At 44.7% G+C, this 20,057-nt stretch overlaps 1 protein-coding gene across 2 annotated transcripts in view; it reads right to left on the reverse strand.

Annotated features, from left to right (window-relative positions):
- Window positions 1–20,057, reverse strand: part of LOC124551337 (pyruvate carboxylase, mitochondrial) — a 428,917-nt gene that overhangs the window by 162,775 nt on the left and 246,085 nt on the right. For both annotated transcript variants that reach the window (XM_047126360.1, XM_047126362.1), the window contains one exon: window positions 11,672–11,743. The gene's annotated coding sequence lies outside the window, so the exon portion shown is untranslated. The remainder of the gene's footprint in view (window positions 1–11,671; window positions 11,744–20,057) is intronic.

Raw genomic sequence — 20,057 nt, forward strand, 5'->3', positions numbered from 1 at the left:
TGTCTAAAGCTACTCGAAAGTTCCCCGTCAACGTCGCTTACAGTAGGTTGACAATGTGGCTTTTTTCTCCTTTTTTTTGTTACGAGTCTTTAGTCTTTCGGTGGGTTACATTTCCTGTCTCGTGCTAATCTCTATGTAACTGCTACACCGAACACGGTGAAACTGAACTTCACCGACAATATTTCGGAATACGATCAGGACCATTTTCTGGGTAGCATCAGCTAGCTCTTGACAAACTGCATTTTGTTTCATTCCTTAGCTCCTTTTATCTTTGTATCTTAGGATTGCCATCCGTCCCGATATATCGGGACCGTCACTGTTAAGGTCGTGCTTGTCCCAACACCCCCACTGGACCCAATTTTCTCCGGATTTTGCAAAATACTGTTACGAGCTTGGCTCAAGTGCTGAAGATCTGTTTACGCAACACGTAAATGCAGCCTCAGTTTGATCCATGTCAGCAAGTTTATGTTGACAAGGTGTATCGACGATGTAAGAACGTTCTAGACCTGGCGCCGTCATTCGAAAAAACTACGAGACTTCTCCATAGCGCGACGCTGGAACTCTAAGCAGCGCTACGCGGAAGAAACTTGCAGTTATCATTTTACCAGCGATCTCATTAGACGATTCTTTCTAAACGTAATACGAACAACGGGTGAAAGTTAGTAATGTTTGAAGTGTTTGCTGTGGGTATACAGGATATGGAGAGTGTAGTGACGTGTATTTATGACTAGAGTTACTGTCGACTGTCTCCGACTAATAAACTTATCGAAGCTTACGAAAATGCCTGCAGCTGGAAAGGAAAAGTGTTTTTTTGCCAAGGATGGATGTACGGATGAGGAAGCGTTATGTAGATTTGTAGTAACTGTTTCGACTCAGTAACTCACGGAGGTAAGACAGATGTGAGGCATCATATTTCTACCAAGAATCATACAAACAGATTCGCAGTGGGATCTATATCAAAGCCTGTTTCTACATTTATGATTAAAGACGTTTGTCAGGAAGAATTGCTCAAAATTGAAGAACTAAGAACCGAACCATCATTAATCCTTGTTCTCTTGACTGTACAGTAAAACTAAATGCCGCAACGTATCCTGACTCCAAAATCGCTGCAAAGCAGTCTACAACCAGGACCAAAGCTGCAGCGATTATTGAAAATATTCTCGCAGCACATGCCGTGTCCGAATGCATAAAACAACTGCGAGATGGTTCATTTTACAGTATGGACATCGACGCATCGCACCATAAGGCTTAAAAGACGTTACCTTTAGTTGTTCAAATGGCTCTGAGCACTATGGGACTCAACTGCTGTGGTCATCAGTCCCCTAGAACTTAGAACTACTTAAACCTAACTAACCTAAGGACATCACACACATCCATGCCCGAGGCAGGATTCGAACCTGCGACCGTAGCAGTCGCGCGGTTCCAGACTGAAGCGCGTAGAACCGCTCGGCCACCGCGCCCGGCTTGAAGAGAGATCTCAAAAGCCTGGAGAAGAATAAAGTCTCGATAATTGAAATAAATATATTAATCGACACTGAAAGAGGTATGAACGAAAGGAAAAACTGTCAGTTTTATTGGCATGCAAATCAAGATGAATTTGAACAAATTAAAGAATGAGAACCCTAAACAAGAAAGAATTAATTTGATTTCGATATTTGAGGAAGGGACAATGGCTTTCTATGCCATAGCACTTTATTACTTAGAGACTTGGGCTATTTATTTTAATAAATATAAAGTATTTGATAGGATGACGCCATATCGAATGCCGGATTTGGTGACGACTAAAATCTGTGGAACAAGTGGAAGCGGGAGCGAGTCAGCGAAAAAAGTCAGAGTTGTCAGGATACCACACACGAACACGCATTAAGGATAAAAAACTGCAGAAACATGGTCTAAATGCAAAAAATCCAGGTACATGTGTAAAATCAATTCCATTGACAAAAAGGTATGTCTTGACTGCGGTGAACGAAAATAAGTGCTTACAAGGGAACCTCCCCATCGCACCCCCCCCCCCCCCCCCCTCAGATTTAGTTATAAGTTGGCACAGTGGACAGGCCTTGAAAAACTGAACACAGATCAATCGAGAAAACAGGAAGACGTTGTGTGGAACTATGAAAAAATAAGCAAAATATAAAAAACTGAGTAGTCCATGCGCAACATATGTAACATCAAGGATGGGTGAACTCAGGAGCGCCGTGGTCCCGTGGTTAGCGTGAGCAGATGCAGAACGAGTGGTCCTTGGTTCAAGTCTTCCCTCGAGTGAAAAGTTTAATTTTTTATTTTCAGTTTATGTCACAAACTCTTATGTTTTCATCACTTTTTTGGAGTGATTATCACATCCACAAGAAAACCTAAATCGGGCAAGGTAGAAGAATCTTTTTACCCATTCGCCAAGTGTACAAGTTAGGTGGGTCGACAACATATTCCTGTCATGTGACGCACATGCCGTCACTAGTGTCGTATAGAATATATCAGACGTGTTTTCCTGTAGAGGAATCGGTTGACCTATGACCTTGCGATCAAATGTTTTCGGGTCCCACTGAAGAGGCACGTCCTTTCGTCAACTAATCGCAACGGTTTTGGGGTGCGGTCGCAAAACAGACTCTAAACTTATTACAGTGAACAGAGACGTCAATGAACGAACGGACAGATCATAACTTTACGAAAATAAAGAAAGTAATCTTATCACCCGATGGAAGACTTGAACCACGGACCTCTCGTTCAGCAGCTGCTCACGCTAACCACCTGACCACAGCGCTCCTGTGCATGCATTATCCTTGATGTTGCCTATCTTGCGCATGAACTATTCAGTTTGTATATTTTGCTTATTTTTTCACAGTTACACACAACTTCTTCCGGTTTTCTCGATTGATCTGTGTTCAGAAACTGGCAGAAGTAAAGCTGTGAGTACCGGGCGTGAGTCGTGCTTCGGTAGCTCAGTTGGTGGAGCACTTGCCCGCGAAAGGCAAAGGTCCCGAGTTCGAGTCTCGGTCGGGCACACAGTTTTAATCTGCCAGGAAGTTTCATATCAGCGCACACTCCGCTGCAGAGTGAAAATCTCATTCTGGATCTGTGTTCAGTTTTTCAAGGCCTATCCACTGTGCCAACTTATAACTAAATCTGAGGGGGGTGCGTTGGGGAGGTTCCCTTGTTAGTTCACTCGTGCATGTACCTACTGTCTGTATTGAAACTCATTTCTTCTTTGCAGTTTATTTCTGAACATTGTTGAAGTAGATTTTCTTTAATTTTTTAAATGAATTTCAGAAACTCTATGTAAGAGGCCAGTATTAATTTATGGTGAACACTGAATAAATTCTCAACTGCCAAGATCGCGAAAATCTTTCATTCATATAGATGACCAGTTTCGGTAAATTCCCTATGCTATCTTCAGATCTATGTTTACGTCATTATGTAAACACAGATCTGAAGATGGCAACACGGAATTGCCGAAACCAATCATCTATGTGAATAAAGGATTTTAGCGATCGTGGCAGCTGAGAATTTGTTCAGTGTTCATAATACCACAATACGCTGTCAGAGGAGTAAGTTCATGTAAGGGCCTCGACTATTGGTAAGACTGTTTATTGATAAATATTGATTTTTCATAAATATCAGCCTTGCTTTTATTGATTCTGTAACAACAGTTTAGAGAAACACAGAAGTAAATAAGTTTCAGATGGTTTTTATTTTTGCGTTTGAAAAATAGCCCGCGACGTAACTAACGTCAGTTTAAACAGCGAATGTAGTGAGGGGTTAATGATGATGATGTGGCCGATATGCACGTCTCGTCTGTGAGTTCTCTGACCGCAAAGGAAGAGCGGCATGAGGACGCTATGCTGAGCTCTTTAACACAGGGATGGCGGCGACCGCAGCACAGTAATTCTGCATCTGAGGATGGTTGCATTAGTCCAGCAGCACTGTTAAAATATCAATATTTTCTTCCAAAAAATGATATACATCGGCGACGTCGTTTTCGTGTCGATATCGAAGTGGCAGTATCTGGTGCGCATATTTTTATCTTATATTCCATTTTTTTGCTATTTCCGATAAATATTTGAAGTTGCTCTTCTGAAATTGTTGTAGACATTTTACTTTCACTGCGTGAAGGAGTCTTACTACTTTATGAGTTTTCATCACGTCCAATCTCTCTTGTTGACTGTGTGAAGGAAGTATAGCTGGCACAAAGTAGCAGACCGACTGCTCGGGGGGAACAATTAGAATGAGTGCAAAAACCATTTTTAACGCAACTAGTGTGCTATTTCTTCACATCGGCATTCTTCAAAAACAGTTTTTGACGCTGAAGAGCAGAAATCTAAATGACAAGACTGGTCTTGGAGAAGTATGATGAAATCGAGCCTGCCCGGTCAACACCGACTCAAAGGAAGGCCTCGGCGCTTGTTCGTGACGTCACGTCAGCTAGGCACGGCGAACGCCAGGTCTCTTGCAGGCATAAAACTCATAATGGTGGTGTCTCCCTCTCTGACACAGGAAAATGTGAAACTATTGGCGGTAGTTGACCAACACACATTGTTCTGAGAGATTTCTGCAATCAATTCTGCAATTCATTACACTTCTTAACAAATAGTGTACTCCTGAACTTAAATTTCCACCTGCTTTAAGGATTGACATACAAAAATAACTTCATGGTCCAGCAGCAACAGAATTCGTGCTTCTTTACCTTATTTGTAAATCTGAGGAAGTTACGTTTGTACTGGGTTGCTTTTACAAGAAACTGTGAACATATTGGTGCTCTTCTTTAGGTATCTTGGTTGACTATGGGGTGAGGAGCACTGAATGTTAATGAAATATCTTGCGATTGTACAGGTTGGTGGAGGGGGTAGGGGACAGAAGAAGAGGCAAAAGAGAGATACTGGTTTTATCAAATAAATTTTTTTTTTATCTTATAAAGTTTCTCCTTTCAGTTGCAAGAGGGGAATATTTATCTTTTCTTATGCGCATGTTTAAAAAAGTTTAAGCTCAGCAGTATTTTCGATATATGAAGCTATTTTGTTTCCTGTTTAGAATTCCTTTAGTTGAAAACGACTGTAATATAATGACTGGCAACAGTTGGACTTTTACACATGTAAATTAGTTCACATTTCCAGTGACGATGTCAAACGAAAATAAATAAAAGAAACGAGTTAATTGTAAGGGGGTTGGGGTAAGTTTCGATGACAAAATGGATCAAGTAAATATAGTTACTTGAATGTAAAATTTCCGAAGCTTGCAATGGGGCAAAACATCTTCTCATATTGATGCACGTTTGTTTCGACAGGATTCAGTAATACAGAACTATGATCTTCATTTGTAGCTTTACGATAGTAAGAAAATCTTTCATCTAAATAAAACTGCAGAATCCAGAACAATACCAAACATTTTGTCCAAAAATAAGAGATTTATAGTGAAAAGCACGCCCAGGCGTTTCTGCCTGCAACAGACCTGGCGTTCGCCGTGCCTAGCTGACGTGACGTCACCAACAAGCGCCAAGGCCTTCCTCTGAGTCGGTGTTGGCCCGGTTGGCCGTGCTGTCTAACGCCAACTTCTACCGATGATTTTCCCCCATGGTGCTACAGCACCCTGACATTAACTGGCGAACGGTTTGGGGGTGTGTGCATCAACCCTTTTTCCGTCGTCTGTGTCTGCACTCTGGTATGTTTTACTATATGGCAAATTCCCTACTAATAACCGACTTTATCGCATAGGACTGGCCATCTCCCCACTCTGCCCTGACTGTCAGCTCGAAGACACCGACGAGCACCGTCTTACGTGCCCCATGAAACAAAACGTATGGCTCCTCATCCAACGAATCGTGGGCTTTTACCTCCGTGCCCCGCCAACGACGGTAACCCCGGATTTCCTGTTGTTGCCCCAGACATTTCACTACTCTCTTGCTAAGCACCATGCCCTCATCTGGTTTCGAGGACAGGCTTTAGAATACCTCTTTCAGAGTGGTCCGCATACAGTCCTTGACTTCTGGTACAAAGTTGTGACCGCGCATAGCACCCTCACCCGAAAACCATCTTACCGACAATCTTTTGCCGGTTATCTCCGCAGCGTCTTCCTCAAAGTTGGGGTGTGCCATGTCTACCTGTCACATGATGCAACACCTTTATCCACGTTCTCATGCATCGGAAAAAAAGGAAGAAGACAGAATATGTTATATTTTGTTGTATTTAATGTTTTTGTAATATTTTTTGTTTAACTAACAGCCATTTGTATATTTTTAAATGGTACCTTGAAGAACGCTTGCATAGTGTATATATATGTACTGTTAGTTTGTTCAATAAAGACTATTGGGAAAAAAATGCACGGTTTACAGGCGAGGAAGGAGCGCCTGATCCCCGGCACGAATCCGCCCGGCGGATGAGGTCCGGTGAACCGGTCAGTCTGTGGAAGGTTTTTAGGCGGTTTTCCACCTGCCTCGGCGACTGCGGGCTGGTTCCCCTTATTCCGCCTCGATTGCATTATGTCGGCGATTGCTGCGCAAAGAAGTTCTCCACGTACGCGTACACTACCATTACTCTACCTCGCCAACATAGGGGTTACACTCGTCTGGTGCGAGACGTTCCCTGGGGATGGGGGGGGGGAGGGGTGGTCCACCGGGGGCCGAACCGCACAATAACCCTGGGTTCCGTGTGGGTCAGCGGAGGGGTGAAGTGGACTGCGGTAGTCGTCGTGGGGTTGTGGACCACTGCGGATGCGGCGGGGATGGAGCCTCTCCGTCGTTACTAGGTCCCCGGTTAACATACAATACAATCTATACAATGATGAAATCGGCGCTCGGTGCAACCAACAGATACTGCACTTTTCACTTAACCGCGCAATTTTGACGCTGCAACTGCTACGCCGCTGGCGTTTGCAGAAATGAAAAAACAAGGAAGTCGACATGAAGTGTTCCAGCTAAATCCGATATGTGAAACCAAACGGCGGACCCATCGGACACCTTTTATTGTGCCACTTACATGCAGCAACCACTGTAAGCGAAGTGGTTATCGCCAAGCGTGAACGTGCATCGTTTTCCTTTCAATTCTTGCTCTTAGAGGGATAAGCAGGGTGCTACCTTGTTGATGTACAGAATATCTAACAATATATCAGTATTTAAATACTCAGCTGTTAAACTGGTAGTATATTTATAATATGCAGCCGATATTTTTTTTTGTCTGTGCGTCGATACTTTTTCCGTCGATATACCGGTGTATTTTTCGATACGTTAAGGGTCGACAAGCGTATTTTATTAATATCGATATATCAGTATCCCGAGGTTTAAAAATATCAACAATCCTACTGTCTAACACAGCCAGTTCTGAAGACGTACCTCAACATCATGCAGACGGTTCACAGACACTCGTGCCATATGTAGGCAGGTATTGCGGTAGTAGTAGGTATTAAAATCCATGGAGAAGAATAAAAACTTTGAGGTTCGCTGATGACATTGTAGTTCTGTCAGAGACAGCGAAGGACTTGGAAGAGCAGTTGAACGGAATGGACAGTGTCTTGAAAGGAGGATATAAGATGAACATCAACAAAAGCAAAACGAGGATAATGGAATGTAGTCGAATTAAGTCGAGTGATGCTGAGGGAATTAGATTAGGAAACGAGACACTTAAAGTGGTGAAGGAGTTCTGCTATTTGGGGAGGAAAATAACTGACGATGGTCGAAGGAGAGAGGATATAAAATGTAGAGTGGCAATAGCAAGGACACCGTTTCTTAAAAAGATAATAAATTTATTAACATCGAGTATAGATTTAAGTGTCAGGAAGTAGTTTCTGAAAGTATTTGTATGGAGTGTAGCCATGTATGGAAGTGAAACATGGACGATAAATAGTTTAGACAAGAAGAGAATAGAAGCTTTCGAAATGTGGTGCTACAGAAGAATGCTGAAGATTAGATGGGTAGATCACATAACTAATGAGGAGGTACTGAATAGGATTAGGGAGGAGTTTGTGGCACAACTTGACAAGAAGAAGGGACAGGTTGGTAGGACATGTTCTGAGGCATCAGGGGATGACAAATTTAGTATGGGAGGGCAGCGTGGAGGGTAAAAATCGTAGAGGGAGACCAAGAGATGAATACACTAAGCAGATTCAGAAGGATGTAGGTTGCAGTAGGTACTGGGAGATGAAGAAGCTTGCACAGGATAGAGTAGCATGGAGAGCTGCATCAAACCAGTCTCAGGACTGAAGGCCACAACAAGAACAACATTGCGGTGAAAAAAAAGGCACCACGATAAACCCATGAGGACGCAGGATGTACCGTTGTGCCGACAGAGTTCCTGAATCACTACCAGCCGTGACAAGAAGTCATGCAGATGGCACCCCACAGCGTATCACCAGCAGTAACACCGCTGGGCCTCCCCAGAACATGGGAAGAATGGCTCTCCTCCACAGGCTGCCACTACTCGTATAGTCGCCGACGATCGTCTCTGGGGTAGTAAAGACCACGATCCATAGGTGAGGACAATGCGACCTCATCCCTCAGCACTCAATGCTTTCCGGTCACGGCAGCACTCCGAATGATGCAGCCGTTTACGTTGTGGTGTGAACAGCAGCCTACGTATGGAACGGCAATTCCAACGTCCGGCTGCTGCTATTATCCGACCGATGGTGCATTATGACACAGAATATTCCAAGGAGTCCATTACTTGTTCTCCGATGGTAAGCGCATAAGCGAAGAGGTCATGGTGTCTTGTGCGCAATATAGTCATCTTCACAAGCAGTTGACTGGAATCTTGACGACGGGTCTGCCTGCCCTCACTATGCATCATGTAGAATGGCTCCTAGCGTCAACAATGACAATGTAAAGGTACGTTTACACTGGGATACATGTATCGCGACATGTATGAGCGACATGTCAATTTGACATGTCGCGATACATCACCTCATACAAAAATTCACGGAACTTGTATGCGGACCCTCGAGCTCATACACGTCGCGTATACATTTTGTATATAGCTTTTTGGCCATATACGCGACATGTATGAGCGACATTTGAAGAACTCGCGCATGCGCAGTACTATCATTTCGTGTCGTCTTGTCGTCTGCCGCTTATTTTGACGATTAGCGCATGCGTAGTACCAGGCTCTTTGGCGGCTGTTTGAGTTTTGGAGGTGCCGTCTATCGTTTCGACGTTAATGTATCTGCATAGAACATCAAAAAGTGCCATATGCAACATTATTCTTCGTGTTTGCGAGGCTATTGTGCAAGTTTTATGCCAAGAAGTGAAGGTAAAAGTTTTATATATATCAGAGTATGTAATACATTATATAATTTTTTCATGCATCTGGCACGTATATCAATGTTTTGCTGTTATTCCGGCGGCCTCGCGTGATAATGTTGACAACGGATGCCGACAATCGTGTGTGAGACGTTGGCATTACCAATCGCGCGACAATGCAAATGTTTTGTAATGAAATCTTCGTTTCAAGAGGAATCCCCAGTGGCCAAAAAACGGAGTGTTACTGCCAACTGATCCTCTGGTGGAATCGCTTCCCGAAAGTTTGTGTTGGTTTTGGACACAAGAGGAGCCACAAGTGATAACAAACCGCGGAAATTCTCCATACTCATCCTAACATAATTTCTAAAATATGCGCCATCCTTTAGCGTTAATTCGCGAGAAACTCTCTCTGCCACCATCTACGCTTCCTCCGCCTTTTCTTCCTATTATCTTCCAAAAGAGCAAATGTACCAGCACATAAAAATGTGAAATCTTCCAAATCGTCGTCGAAAGCTATCGCACAGTGATACATATCAACCAGTGTAAACGCACGCTCATACATGTATGAGGTTGATACTTGTCAACTCATACAAGTCGCGATACATGTCGCAAAGTCGCATATACATGTATCTCATACATGTGCCGATACAAATGGCAGTGTAAACGCACCTGAACGTGAATGACAGCTCGGATCTAGGATATTTCCGAAGGGGGCAAAAACTTCATAGTGGTGCCCCCCTCCTCACTCTTCTTCTCCCCCCCCTCCCACCCGGCTCAGTTCGTACAGCCCGTCCCCTTTTGCCTGCGGGACAGTTTTTTTATTTTTAGATGCGACGGGGTTCCCTGGCACAGACACCAAGTACACTATACACACATCCAAAAGGCAACATACGGTTCGTTCAGAAATCAGCTTAGAATGTGCTCAAAAAAGGTGGTTCTCCCGCAGAATAGTCGAGGATAACATGGATAACGCCAACAACAAGAAGGGACGGGATGGTTCAAATGGCTCTGAGCACTATGGGACTTAACATCTATGGTCATCAGTCCCCTAGAACTTAGAACTACTTAAACCTAACTAACCTAAGGATATCACACAACACCCAGGCATCACGAGGCAGAGAAAATCCCTGACCCCGCCGGGAATCGAACCCGGGAATCCGGGCGCGGGAAGCGAGAACGCTAAAGGGACAGGATGATAAGACATCAAGACATCAGGGAGTAACTTCTAAGTTACTCGAGGGAGCTGTCGATGGTGTTAAATTGTGGAGGAAGAGAGAGACTGCAATAAATACAAGAAACAATTGAGGGCGTAGGTTCTAAATGCTACTCTCAAATGAAAAGTTTGGCAGAGGAGAGAAAATCACAGCAGGCAGCGTCAAACAAAAAGTGGATTTACGATAACCTTCATGAAGTGCCTGCGACAAGGCAGAGATCAATAGAGGTTCAGCCTCAATGTGTGGGTTGGAATCATCATCATAATCCTCCATCTTTTCCTCATTGGCGCCTATGTATTTCCGCGACGTCTTACAGGATAAACTTGCCTTCAGTTTTTCACACATGAACCGCTTCATTTACGTGATGAAGTACCTCTAGACATCCAACGAATGTTACTTTTGAATACATTGTGGGAGTGAACAGTGATCAATGTGTTACAAATATTTACTATCAAAACCAGTCTTCATCACTATTTATTACGGTGACCGGTTTCGACCACTACTGTGGTATCTTCAGACCAATTAGTAAGAACCTCCTTCTGGTGGTAAATCACTACTATGTGATTTACCACCAGAAGGAGGTTCTTACCCATTGGTCTGAAGATGACCACAGTAGTGGTCGAAACTGGTCACCGTAATAAATAAATTGTGATGAAGACCGGTTTTGATAGTAAAAATCCAACCCATGTCATTTATGCACGCCGGTGCTCCATCTCGCCTGCTACGGATTAGATCGCCAGTATCTCGATAACCAGTTTCTAAGGACGTGGACTTGTCGAGGGGGATCCTATGTACAGATCGCCAGATTTGAATCCAATGGTTTTTTCCGTTTTTCCTTTCGCGATGCTTAAAATCCTTGGTGCATCCAATTCCCGTACCCAGTGTCCTCAGAGAGGCTATCCAAAAGGGATTTGACTTAATGCGGAATACACCAGGCGTTTTCCATGACGTACGGAAAAGTCATGTATGGAAGCAGGAAGTCGTCACTTCAAGCTATTTCTGTAGATACAAGTGTGTCTGGTAAGTAAGAGTTTTGGGCCACGAATAATAAGTAATTCCATACGGCACTAACGAAGGATTGTCGAACACATTTCCATATGAACTTCTTGTAATGTTTTCATGTCACGAATAAATGCCTGAAGTTTGACGTATTTTTATACGTCTCATGTATGAACACTGCATTACTCCTGTGGCACACAGCACACTCACTTGCTGCTGTAACGGCCACTACGAGTGTACATACCTGCTGTGATGTGTGTGTGGCGATGTTCAACAACCGGTCCGACGAACGACGGAGATGCAGGACGCGCTGGATCTGTAACACAGGTAAACACACATCAGGACAGTAGTTCAGGCGGAACTTAATTCAGTAGCTCATTCGGTACATATAAAATGTATGATAACCAACGTTAACTACACTGACGGAGAAAAATATCCCAACACCAAGCAGTGCGAAATAGAAGTTGGTAGGCGTGTTTGTACAACTGAAAGATGACGTCAACTCAAATGTCGAACCAGTCGCATAAGAGCAGAGCTAGTACACCGCTGTGAGGATGCAAATCAGGTTTGTTTCGAATGCGCGCTTCAACAGTCGACAGCGTTAGTTACCTTTGAGAGTGCACGTGGTGAGCTGACGTTGTCGAGAATGCTTTTAAGGCGACAAAGACGCATTGATCAACACCTCAGTGTGTTTGAAAGAGGTCGTTTAACATAGCTGGATGTTCCTCCTGCGATACTGCAGAAAGACTTGGCAGGAATGTGGTCACAGAACACGGGAAGGGACGGTCGCAAGACGACTGGGTTACAGTCATGTGTCACTAACGAGAGGGAAGGCCATCGTGTTCGGCGTATGGCTGGAGCATCGCACTGCATCTGCAGCAGCAACTTGAGTGGCAGCTGGCACCGCAGCGACACAACGAAAGAAACAGGTTACTTCAAGGACGGCTCCTAACCAGACATCCTAAAGCGTTCATTCCATCGATATTTCATATTGGCAATACATCGATATCGAGATGGCAATATCGAGTGCCGATATTTTTATTTTAGATTGTATTTTTCGCAATTTCCGGTAAAGTTCTGAATTTTTTTTAACTCAATTAGTGTGTCATCTTTTCACAACGGTAGCATCAAAAACAGTTGCTGAAAATTATGAAGAAAAATTTAAATGACAATATTGGTCTTTGCTGTGGGTGGAGACGTGTGAAGGGAAATGCGTAACTGGTGCTACTAACAGAAACTGGAACTTCAACTTCACCACGCAATTTTGACACTACAAATGCTACGTCGCTGTCGTTGGCAGAAATGAAAAAACAGGGAAGTCGACATGAACTGTTCCCGGACAAGTCCGATATGTGACGAAACCGAGCGACGGACCCATCGGGCATCGTTTATTTTCACACTTACAACCAGTTACCACAGCAAAGTTGTTATCGCCAGTCGTGAATGTGCATCTTTCTCCTTTCAATTCTCGCTCGAAGGGGTACAAGCAGGGAGCTAGCTTGTTGATATACGAAATATCTAATTATAAATCAAAACTTAAATATAGAGCTCTAAAACTGGCAGTATATTTACAATGTGCAGCCGATATTTTTAGAGGCCGGTACGTCGATATTTTTTTCGGTCGATATGGGGTGCTTTTTTCGAGTATCGAGGGCCGATCATATCTTTATAAATATCGATATATAGGATTCCGAATATTTTTAAAAGTATCAACACTCCTAGCACGAAGTGTGACTTTGAGAAAAGCGCACTGTCGTACTATCTGCCGAATAGTGTGTCACTAAAGGGGGGGGGGGGGGGGCTCTGAGCACTATGGGACTCAACTGCTGTGGCCGTAAGTCCCCTAGAACTTAGAACTACTTAAACCTAACTAACCTAAGGACATCACACACATCCATGCCCGAGGCAGGATTCGAACCTGCGACCGTAGTGGTCGTACGGTTCCAGACTGTAGCGCCTTTAACCGCTCGGCCACTTAGACCGGCCAGTGTCACTAAGGGTAAAAGGAATGTATACTCACTCAAGCGACAATGGGAAGGCAACAACAGTTTGAATTCTGAAAATTTTCGTATACTTCTTGGAAATGACAAGAATACGCATTCAGCTGAGTCCGGTATGAATGAGAGACTACGATTTTAGTGTTGACAAACGGAACGTCACATAATATATGTGAAAGTACTGTCTGCCGATTGGCCTGGTGACCGGTAATTCAGAGTAAACAGAACTGCGAATTTTGATTCAAGAACTTTCAAAATATATACAAGTCTAAACAGATGAAGTATACTGCCTTAGTGGAACCCTGTTACTGCCCTGTAAATTATTAGCGAACTACGATCACTATCAGCTTCGGTCTCTCTTCATTCTTGTTTCTTATTTTTTCCAGTACTCCATCTTCTCCCCACGTTGTCTTTTCCTTTCTTTTGTCCATACTGTTCCTCATTTCTTATTTTTTTCTACCTTTAAAGGTTCTACATACTGTACTTTAGCATTAAAAAGGTTTCTTTCTGTTATTTACGATCCGTTGAAGATGTTTGTTTCTAGTCCTCTCATTTTTTCAATCCATGCTACTGGCGAGTCTTTTTCCATAAATACAGAAATATTTGCATGTGACTCATTCGGTAGAGACGTCCAGAGAAGGTTACTCTTAGCTTTGCCATTACTTCTGGTATTTTATCTATATTACGGTAGCGCGCCTCGTTACTACCCATGTTACAGCCATGTGTAGTTTCTATTGCTCCCGTTACTTTTCTAACGATAAGTCTTTCATGTACTATTCTGTCCAGCTTACGGTTCAACGCTAAGCATTCACATACTTACAAACTTTTTGGTCTTACCGCTTTGGTATGGTGTTATAGTTTCGTTTTCTAGATATGCATTTCCTGTAGTAGATTTTTTGTCAAGCCGTATGCTCTTTTCATTTCATTTAACTGTAACGTCTAGCGCAAATTTGTCTAGTCGATTTTCTTTCACAGTTACTCAAAGATATTTGAATTTATTAACTTGCTCTATTTTATCTGTTTGTCTATGTCTTTGTATACATTTTTTTTACATATTTGTCATGAATGTTTTTCAGCTGAATTTTTAAGACCAGTGCTACTTTTTTTCAGAAAATTTGAGTAACTGGCTGTATTATTTTCTGACAGTATTGCAAAATCGTCTGCGAAAGTCAGGCAGTTCACCTAATTCCATTTCTTTTCCTTCTCAGAATTAGGGGACTATTTTTTTTTTTTTTAAAAAAAAAAAAAGAAAGCTTCAAATTCTAATGTACTACTTCCTGAGATTGCGAAACCGGTAATGGAACTATTTGTGAGACCTGAGACGAGCACATATTAATAGAAAATAACAGTGTTCGTAACTTATGGAAAATTGTTTATTACACCCTACACCGGTTCAGTGTACAGAGATTATACATGCTGTACGGGAGCGGCGTGGTGTGTTGCTGAACTCTCAATTAACGCAAAGGTGAGTTCCTTTGATAAAATGTAGTTGAACAACATTCTCACCCGCCCTCCGTCCCCCCCTCCCTTCCCTTAAAATTGTGTATGCCCAATTATTTTATCACCAGGAGAGTCGCGCAAGCCTTCGCTAGCACAGAAGAATACACAAACGATGTATTGCTGGCGTTAAGCTGTTCCTGGAAAGCCATCACGAAGGATGACAGTGGAATACGCACGAGGAGAGCAGAGCGCTTACGATGTTATGAAACGATACGGCGCTCTCTCTCTCTCTCTCTCTCTCTCTCTCTCTCCCTCCCCTCCCCCCCCCCCCCCCCCCCAACATACTACAGAAGTCCCCCCGGGCGGGAGCTATCTCTCTCGCCCCATACAGTGATGTCCAAACAAGTACGGCCCGTTGTGAAAGCGTGTGCCACTGTGCCCGTCCTACAAGGAAGAGAGACGCGGAATCCGGCGTTACGGTTGTAACACTACGAGGAAGTTCCGTCACAGCGGCGAGGCGTCTCACCCGGAAGCTACCACAAGACCACATGGGCGGGCGCACAAAGTTAGGAAAGACTGGTTGCTTAGGGGTTACTGGAGTAAACAGCTAGGTCCTTGGTTTCTCGGTCAAAAGACAGTTCATCTCGAAGTACGTAAGAGTGGTAAAATCGAGGTCTCGAAAGAAATACAGATGTCAGAGCTGAGAGATAAGTTTAAGAGAAATAAAAGTAGAGGGATACTAGTATAAATGTATGACAGAGGCCTGGGAGATCCTCTCGTCTGCTCTGGCGTACGTACTGCCTCGACCTGTAAACAGGGTTGCTGCACTGAAACGCCAAGGAAACTGGTATACGCATGTACTTTCAAATGCAGAGATCTGTAAACAGGGAGAACACGGCGCTGCGGTCGGCAACGCCTGTACAAGACAAGTGTCTGGCACAGTTCTTAGATCAGTTACTGCTGCTACAGTGGCAGGTTATCAAGATTTAAGTGGGTTTGAACGTCGTGTTATAGACGGCGCACGAGCGATGGGACACAGCATCTCCGAGGAAGCGGTGAAATCGGGATTTCACGAGTGTACCGTGAATCAGTAATCCGGTAAAATATCAAATCTGCGACATCGCTGCGGCCGGAAAATTGAAGACAATCGTGCAACGTGACAGAAGTGCAACCTTCCCGCAAATTGTTGATGGCTCAGTACTGAAACCTGCAGCAAGTGTCGTCGTGCGAACTATTTAACGAAACATCATCGATACGTACTTATATGGATATGGGGTGTGTTCTTTCGGACAAGTCCATATCCATATGAGTATATACAGGGTGGACCACTGATCGTGACCGGGCCAAACATCTCCCGAAATAAGCGTCAAACGTAAAAACTACAAAGAGCGAAACTTGTCTAGCTTGAAGGTGGAAACCAGATGGCGCTATGGTTGGCCGGCTAGATGGCGCTGCCATAGGTTTTTTAAAATAGGAACCCCCATTTTTTATTACATATTCGTGTAGTACGTAAAGAAATATGAATGTTTTAATTGGACTACTTTTTTCGCTTTGTGACAGATGGCGCTGCAATAGTCACAAACATATGGCTCACAATTTTAGACGAACAGTTGGTAACAGGTAGGTTTTGTAAATTAAAATACAGAACGCAGGTACGTTTGAACATTTTATTTCGGTTGTCCCAGTGTGATACATGTACCTTTGTGAACTTATTTCTGAGAACGCATGCTGTTACAGCGTGATTACCTGTAAATACCACATTAATGGAATAAATGCTGAAAATGATGTCCGTCAACCTCAGTGCATTTGGCAATACGTGTAACGACATTCCTCTCAACAGCGAGTCTTTCGCCTTCCGTAATGTTCGCACATGCATTGACAATGCGCTGACGCATGTTGTCAGGCGTTGTCAGTGGATCACGATAGCAAATATTCTTCAACTTTCCCCACAGAAAGAAATCGGGGGACGTCAGATCCGGTGAACGTGCGGGCCATGGTATGGTGCTTCACCGACCAATCCACCTGTCATGAAGTATGCTATTCAATACCGCTTCAACCACACGAGAGCTATGTGCCGGACATCCATCATGCTGGAAGTACATCGCCATTCTGTCATGCAGTGAAACATCTTGTAGCAACATCGGTAGAACATTACGTAGGAAGCCGGCCGAAGTGGCCGTGAGGTTAAAGGCGCTGCAGTCTGGAACCGCAAGACCGCTACGGTCGCAGGTTCGAATCCTGCCTCGGGCATGGATGTTTGTGATGTCCTTAGGTTAGTTAGGTTTAACTAGTTCTAAGTTCTAGGGGACTAATGACCTCAGTAGTTGAGTCCCATAGTGCTCAGAGCCATTTGAACCATTACGTAGGAAATAAGAATACATTGCACCATTTAGATTGCCATCGATAAAATGGGAGCCAATTATCCTTCCTCCCATAATGCCGCACCATACATTAACCCGCCAAGCTCGCTGATGTTCCACTTGTCGTAGCCATCGTGGATTTTCCGTTGTCCAACAGTGCATATTATGCCCGTTTACGTTACCGCTGTTGGTGAATGGCGTTTCGCGTGCAAAAATCTGTCATCGTCCCGTAATTTCTCTTGTGCCTAGTGGCAGAACCGTACACGGCGTTCAAAGTTGTCCCCATGCATAGAAATATGGTACGGGTGCAAGCGATGTTGATGTAGCATTTTCAACACCGACGTTTCTGAGATTCCCGATCTCGCGCAATTTGTCTGCTACTGGTGTGTGGATTAGCCGCGACAGCAGCTGAAACACCTACTTGGACATCATCATTTGTTGCAGGTCGTGGTTGACGTTTCACACGTGGCTGAACACTTCCTGTTTCCTTAAATAACGTAACTATCCGGCGAACGGTCCGGACACTTGGATGATGTCGTCCAGGATACCGAGCAGCATACATAGCACACGCCCGTTGGACATTTTGATCACAATAGCCATACATCGACGCGATACCGACGCGATATCTACCTTTTCCGCAATTTATAAACGGTCCATTTTAACACGGGTAATGCATCACGAAGCAAATACCATCCGCACTGGCGGAATGTTACGTGATACCACGTACTTATACGTTTGTGACTATTATAGCGCCATCTACCACAAAGCGAAAAAGTGGACTAACTAAAACATTCACATTTCTTTACTTACTACACGAATATGTAATAAAAAAATGGGGTTCCTATTTAAAAAAACGCAGTTGATATCCGTTTGACGTATGGCAGCGTCATCTAGTGGGCCAACCATAACGCCATCTGGTTTCCCCTTCAAGCTAGACGAGTTCAGTTCTTTGCCGTTTTTTCGTTTGATGCTTATTTCGTGAGATATTTGATGCGGTCACTATCAGAGGATCACCCTGTAGGTCTGGCAGTACCGGCCATGACCACCTCCTCCTGTGCAGATGCACACATATTCCCCGAAGTCTTACGGGACTTGGTAAGAATGTCTTCCACGAGTAACGAGTGTGTTGGGTAGGGACACTACGAATGTAGTATGTGGACATATAAGGTGAGAATGTGGTCTCGCGGGAGACGTGCGCGAGATAGTCCCTGCAGTCGCGCTATCCTCTGTGCCCTCGGTGGCTCAGATGGCTAGAGCGTCTGCCATGTAATCAGGAGATACCCGGGTTCGAGTCCCGGTCGAGGCGCACATTTTTACCTTTCCCCGTTGTATATCAACGCCCGTCAGTAGCTGAAGGTATTACAATATAATTCTAATTTCATCATCGATATGTGCTTTCGGAGCCGAATGCCCACTCGTGTACTCTTGACGACTGCAGGACAGAAGGCTTTTCGCCTCGTCTGGGCTCTTTAACGCCATTGGACTGTTGATGGCTGGAAACATGTTGCCCGGTCGGACGAGTCTAGTTTCAAATTTTATCAAGCGGATGTACGTGTACGGGTATTGAGACAACCCTATGAATCCGTGGACCCAGAGTGTCAGCAGGGGACTGATAAAGCTAGTGAAGGCTCTGTGTAATGGCGTGGGGCGTGTGCACTTTGAGTGATATAGGGCACGTGATTCATCTACACTCCTGGAAATTGAAATAAGAACACAGTGAATTCATGTCCCAGGAAGGGGAAACTTTATTGACACATTCCTGGGGTCAGATACATCACATGATCACACTGACAGAACCACAGGCACATAGACACAGGCAACAGAGCATGCACAATGTCGGCACTAGTACAGTGTATATCCACCTTTCGCAGCAATGCAGGCTGCTATTCTCCCATGGAGACGATCGTAGAGATGCTGGATGTAGTCCTGTGGAACGGCTTGCCATGCCATTTCCACCTGGCGCCTCAGTTGGACCATCGTTCGTGCTGGACGTGCAGACCGCGTGAGACGACGCTTCATCCAGTCCCAAACATGCTCAATGGGGGACAGATCCGGAGATCTTGCTGGCCAGGGTAGTTGACTTACACCTTCTAGAGCACGTTGGGTGGCACGGGATACATGCGGACGTGCATTGTCCTGTTGGAACAGCAAGTTCCCTTGCCAGTCTAGGAATGGTAGAACGATGGGTTCGATGACGGTTTGGATGTACCGTGCACTATTCAGTGTCCCCTCGACGATCACCAGTGGTGTACGGCCAGTGTAGGAGATCGCTCCCCACACCATGATGCCGGGTGTTGGCCCTGTATGCCTCGGTCATATGCAGTCCTGATTGTGGCGCTCACCTGCACGGCGCCAAACACGCATACGACCATCATTGGCACCAAGGCAGAAGCGACTCTCATCGCTGAAGACGACACGTCTCCATTCGTCCCTCCATTCACGCCTGTCGCGACACCACTGGAGGCGGGCTGCACGATGTTGGGGCGTGAGCGGAAGACGGCCTAACGGTGTGCGGGACCGTAGCCCAGCTTCATGGAGACGGTTGCGAATGGTCCTCGCCGATACCCCAGGAGCAACAGTGTCCCTAATTTGCTGGGAAGTGGCGGTGCGGTCCCCTACGGCACTGCGTAGGATCCTACGGTCTTGGCGTGCATCCGTGCGTCGCTGCGGTCCGGTCCCAGGTCGACGGGCACGTGCACCTTCCGCCGACCACTGGCGACAACATCGATGTACTGTGGAGACCTCACGCCCCACGTGTTGAGCAATTCGGCGGTACGTCCACCCGGCCTCCCGCATGCCCACTATACGCCCTCGCTCAAAGTCCGTCAACTGC

Source organism: Schistocerca americana, chromosome 9 (assembly GCF_021461395.2).
Source record: "Schistocerca americana isolate TAMUIC-IGC-003095 chromosome 9, iqSchAmer2.1, whole genome shotgun sequence".
Taxonomy (NCBI): Eukaryota; Metazoa; Arthropoda; class Insecta; order Orthoptera; family Acrididae; genus Schistocerca; species Schistocerca americana.